Source organism: Eriocheir sinensis, chromosome 27, assembly GCF_024679095.1.
Source record: "Eriocheir sinensis breed Jianghai 21 chromosome 27, ASM2467909v1, whole genome shotgun sequence".
Lineage (NCBI taxonomy): Eukaryota > Metazoa > Arthropoda > Malacostraca > Decapoda > Varunidae > Eriocheir > Eriocheir sinensis.
The window spans coordinates 457,870-463,838 of record NC_066535.1 but is presented as its reverse complement, the minus strand read 5'-3'; positions in this window follow the sequence as shown (position 1 = coordinate 463,838).

The window sequence follows — 5,969 nt, the reverse complement described above, 5'->3', positions numbered from 1 at the left end:
ACAGACAAGGAAGAACCAGTGTCAGCTTCTCAGCGACAAACTAACTTTCGGAGAACAGTCAGATATTGATGGGAGTGCACTGGCTACAGAGCTGGAGAACCTTCCAGAACTTCCTGAAGCGCAGATGACCCCATTTGAACTGCTGACTTACCTCTCTCAAAACGAGATCTGTGAGTTGTACCCAAATCTTTGGGTAGCTCTGAGGATAGCCTGCACTCTCCCTGTGACGGTTGCATCTGCGGAGAGGAGCTTTTCCAAGCTCAAATTGATAAAGAATTACTTGAGATCTTCCATGCCACAAGAAAGGCTTAGTGGACTGGCAGTGATCAGTATCAACAGCAAAGTTAGCCATCAGATTTCTTATTCAGATGTCATAAATTACTTTGCCTCTAGAAAAGCCAGGAAGCATAGGTTTTAAGACTGGGTGAAATAAACCATTTGTGTTACTTTGTTTTAGGTACAGTACAGTAGCTCTGTTCATTTATATCATTAAATATTTGTGTGGTATTTATTCATTATTTTATTTTATTCTTTATGTCTTTGTACAATTGAATTTATAATTATTTTTGTGAGCTAATAAAGTTGAAATTTGGAAGTGTTATTTGTTTTTATTGATCTTGCATTACAATTTATTGTTCCACATTGCCGTTGCACTTTTTTTAAACCAAATTAAACATGACACATTTACAGTAAGAACATTGTCTACCTGTTTATTTACTTAGGGGGCCCCCAAATACAATTTCGCTTAGGGCCCCATGGAGGCTTGGGCCGGCCCTGGCTGAAAGGGCCAGGAGGCCTACGTCGTCGTCGACCTCCTCTCGGTCCTGGACGTCCCTTGCGTTTTCGTCGGCTGCTGGGTGTCTGTAGTTGTTCCAGGTGTAGTTTCCCGGACCGTGGTACCTCCATAGGCGGTTGACGTGGACAACTTTCGGCTTGGTCTTTTCCGTTCTCCGGATTCGGTAAGTTACGTCGGAGAGGCGTTCTAGCACAGTGTAAGGGCCTTCCCAGGGGCTCTGTAACTTCGGAGACTGTCCTTTCTTCCTCTGCGGGTTGTAAAGCCAGACTCGGTCTCCTTCCTTGAAGTCAACGTGGCTTGCCCTCATATTGTAACCGCGCTTCATGGCCTCCCCGGAGAACTTCAAGGCACCTCGGACTTGATGGTGCACCTCTTCCAGCCGTTCCTCTAGTTGACGGGCAAAACTGGAGGCGTCCCTTGGAAGGCTTTCCCCAGGAGGCCTTCCTGTCAGTAGGTCCACCGGCAATCGCAGCTCACGTCCAAACATCAGCTTTGCCGGTGAATACCCCGTAGTCTCGTGGGCGGCAGACCTGTAGGCCATGAGAAGCGCAGCCATCTGACTGTGGGTGCAGAGGGGTGGTCCGGGTCTTCTTGATACCCAGAAGCTTGCAGCACTCAGCAAGGACTGTTGACTCAAAATTCCTTCCCTGGTCGGAATGGAGCTCGTTAGGCACACCGAAGCGACAGAAGAACTCCACCAAAACCTTGGCGATGGTAGTGGCTTCCTGGTCAGGGATGGCGTAGGCTTCCGGCCACTTGGTGAATTAATCCATTGTGACAAAGATGTACCTATTTCCGTTCGTCGTCAGAGGCAAGGGTCCTGCTATATCCACTGCCACCCGTTCCATGGGGGCTCCAACCTGGTATAGTTACAGTGGGGCACGGTGACGCTTCTTGGGGCCCTTCTTTGCACAGCACACCTCACACGCGTGACACCATTCTTCCACGTCCTTCCTCATGCCAACCCAGTAGAACCTTTGGCGCAGGCGACTCAGTGTCTTCTTTACCCCAAGGTGTCCGCTGGTGATGCTGTCGTGCATTTCTTTCAAGACGCCTTCCCGGGACTACACAGGTAACACCGTGGACCAGTAGTGGTCAAGACCATCATGAGAGACCCAGCGTCGCTGCAACACCCCGTCGTCTATCCGAAGAGTGTCCCACTGAGTCCAGTAATTCTTGGTGGAAGGGCTTTCTCTCGAGATTACTTCCCACCCAGGTCGCGTTGACGACTGACTCAGCCACTCCATAATTGGTCTCAGATCTCGGTCCTCCCGCTGCAGTTTTCCCAAGTCTTCCCATGGCACCTCCGCTGTCTGTTCCACTGTAGTGCGGCGGCACATATTCTGGACGCTTTCCCTCTGGAGGCAATGTTGACACTCCGGTAGGCATGGGCGCCGGCTCAAGCTGTCCGCGTTACCGTGTGTTAGTCCAGATCGGTGCACAATAGTGTAGTGATGCTGCTCTAGTTTACCTATCCAGCGAGCAAGCTGGCCCTCAGGGTTTTTCAGTGACTTCAGCCACCGCAATGCAGCGTGATCCGTGCGGATGGTGAAAGTTGCACCGTACAGGTAAGCATGGAAAATGTCAAGGGTCTTGACTACTGCCAGGAGTTCTTTCCGGGTCACGCAATAGTTTTTCTCGGCTGGGGTGAGCTTCTTGCTGAAGTAGGCCACAACCCGTTCCATGTCGGCACATGCCTGAGATAGCACTCCACCAATCCCCTCATCACTGGCATCACAATCCAGTATAAAAGGCTTAGAGGGGTCTGGGTAGGTGAGTACGGGCGAGCTGATGAGGGCCTCCTTGAGCTTCTCAAAGGCAACCTGAGTTTCCGCTGTCCACTCAAACTTGCGCCCTATCTTCGACAGGAGGTGCAGAGGTGAAGCAAACGTAGAGAATCCATACACAAACCTGAGGTAGTATGAGAACAACCCGAGGACGCTCAGCAGCTCCTTCACGTTGGTGGGTGTCGGCCAGTCCCATACCGCAGCCACCTTCTCAGGATCAGTGCGTACTCCAGACTCGCTCACGATGTGTCCCAAGTATTGGACCTCCTTTTGGAACAGACAGCATTTCTTCGGGCTGAGCTTAAGGTGTGCAGCTCTAAACCGGGCGAAAACCTCTGATAGCCTTTCCATCTCCTGCTCGAAGGTCTGGCCAAAGACAATCACGTCGTCGAGGTAGATGAGTGCCGTCTTCCAGTGAAGTCCCTCCAGCACCCTCTCCATCAGCCGCTCAAACGTGGCCGGCGCGTTGCACAGGCCAAAGGGCATGACCTTAAACTGCCACAGGCCTTGACCGTAGGAGAAGGCTGTTTTCTCTTTGTCCTGTTCCGCCATTTTGACTTGGTGATACCCAGACTTCATATCCAGTGTTGAAAACCACTTGGAGCCCACCAAGGCGTCGAGCGTGTCGTCGATCCGTGGGAGTGGGTATGAATCCTTGATGGTGAGATCGTTGAGGGCTCGGTAGTCCACGCAGCACCTGAGGGAACCGTCCTTTTCCTGACGAGCACTACAGCAGACGCCCACGGGCTGCTGGACCGCTCGATTAACCCTTGTTGCCGGAGATCATCCATTACCTCATCCATCTCCTTGCGACGGGCTGGTGCCATCCTTCGAGGAGCTTGCTTCACTGGGCGGTGGCTACCTGTGTCGATGTGGTGCTCTACCAGGTCCGTACACCCCAAGTCCAGGTCTCCTGTGGAAAACACATCTGCATTTCTCACGAGAAGCTCCCTGAGCTGTTCCACTTGGGGTTCCTCTAGACACTTGGAGCTCCTGTCAAACAGGTCGCGCAGGTAGTCAAGCAGCTCCTCCTGGGGCTTCGTCAGGGTTCTCCTGCAGACACAGGTTCTTGGTTTCTGGTCGATCTCTTGGCACAACCCCACCATGGTCCCTTGTTTTATTTTCTTTGGGCTGAAGGAGACATTGGCCACGACGACAGGCACTTCCGCTGCAGCAGGGTCTACCAAAGTACTGCCTACAATCACCCCGTTTTCTACCGGGCATCGACTTCCACTCTCTACCACACACAGGCTAGCTGGGGGGGCACCCGTAATTTGACAGGGTAACAGCATCTCCGACCTCGGAGGAATAATGGTGGTGCGCTTGACCGTCACTGGCAGGTCTTCCTTGTTCACAGTCGTCAGTGGCACCCTCCTTCCTCTTACAGTCAGCTGCTTAGCGCGGAAGTCCAGCTCGCACCTGTGGGAGACAAGATAATCCATACCTAGGATGCAGGGGTCATCCATGTCGGCCACGTACACAGAGAGGAACTCTTCCTTTCCTCCGAGCTCAAACCTCACGTCCACTGGGCCTCTGAGCTCTGCGTAGTGTCCTGTGACTCCGCACAGTCGATGCGGCGTCTTAGGAAGCCGACGATGACTCACCACGTCAGGCCGCACCAATGTGCGTTCCGAGCCTGTGTCGACGACCACAGGCCACAACACTCCGTCAACCTTGCCCTCCACTTGGCAGCTTGTCATGGTGGTTCTCCTGCACACTGATATCTTCGGGGCATGTACAGGATAGACTGGTCGTTGCCCCATGAACCAGTCCTCCTTAGTTTCCCGAGTGGTGGTCCCTCGTTGGGGGCACATCGACACTCATTCTTCCAGTGCCCCTTTTCTCCACAGGTCCAGCACTTGGGTCCTTCCCTGGGCTTCTTCTTAGCGGCACCTTCATATTCCTTATTCCTCTTATAGCATTCGTTCTCCTTGTGCCCAACCTTCTCGCAGTACCAGCACGTTCCTTGGAACCTGTCTGTGTCGCTGACAGCGCCCTTTCGTGCCCTAAAGCCAGAAGTCGAGTCGTCCCTGAAGCTTGACAAGCTAGACCTAACAAAGGACTCAAACTCCATGGCACGTGCCAGAGCTTCCTGCATTGATGTTGGCTTAGCTTGGTTCACTTGTATCTTCAGCTGAGGGTTGTCCAGGGCATCGATGAATTGATCACGCAGCAAAATCGTCAGCAGGTCAGGGGTGGCACCTGGGTATGCCTTGTGCGCCATGCTCTCAAGGTCCTGAGCGAGTTCCTGAAGAGACTCGCCGCGCCTCCTGTTGCGGGTTCTGAACCTAACCCTGAAGAGCTCGTTCTGGTGCTTGGTCCCATATCGTTGCTCCAGCGCCTGTGCCAGCCCGCTGTAGCTGCCCTTTGTCGCATCGTCGAGCTGAGCAAGGACCTCCAGCGCCGCCCCTTTCAGGCTAGTGGCCAGCTGTACCGCGCACTCTTGGTCATCCCATCCGTTCCGAGCTGCCAACAGCTCAAACTGAGCGCGGTAAGCCTCCCAGGAGACCTTGCCATCAAACTCCTGAGGCTTCTTTCTAACAGGCGAACCCAGCAGACCCATGGGGCTGGCGGAACTTCTTGCGGGGATAAACTCAGGCGAAACAGGGCTCAAACTACCCCGGACTTGCGTAGGAGAAGCATCTTGGGTACAACTAGCCCCTGCAGGCACTGGCTGTCCGTTTCCAGCCAAGCAGTCTTCAAGGGCCTTCACTCTGTCACTTACTTCTAGTATTTCTTTGTGTGTCGTCTCCCGTACCACCTCCATCTCTTGTTGAAGATTTGTGTGTTCTTTCTCCACTTCTATCAGGCGTTGTCCCAAGTTCGTGGTCACATCAGTCATTTCTCTTCGCACTGATTCACTTCCATCTTGTACTGCTTTTAGCTGTAGCTGTAATCCCGTAAAGCGATCTTCTAGCTGTTCTTTGAGTTCTTGGAGTGTTCCTTCTTGTTGTTGCTGTGCTCTTGTTGTTCTTTGAGTTCTTGGAGTGTTCCTTCTTGTTGTTGCTGTGCTCTTTCTTGTTGTTCTTTGAGTTCTTGGAGTGTTCCTTCTTGTTGTTGCTGTGCTCTTTCTTGTTGTTCTTTGAGTTCTTGAAGTGCTCTTTCTTGTTTCTCCCCCTGTAGTCTCACGGCTTCCAAAAGTTCAGTCAACATGTCGTCCCTCTGGGCAGCTTGGGAACGAGTCTCCATGGCGAAAAACAAATGCCTACACTCCTGACACCAGTGTTATGCCGGACGTGTTACTTGGGTTCCGTGTCGCCGTCAGGAGACTCCGTGGGAGGGAGATATGTAAACACTTTGCACAGCTTCTGCAGTTTAATATTCTTCTTTAGTAGTACACTTCACTCGGACTCTTCACTTACCACTAGCTTACTATGACTGGGACT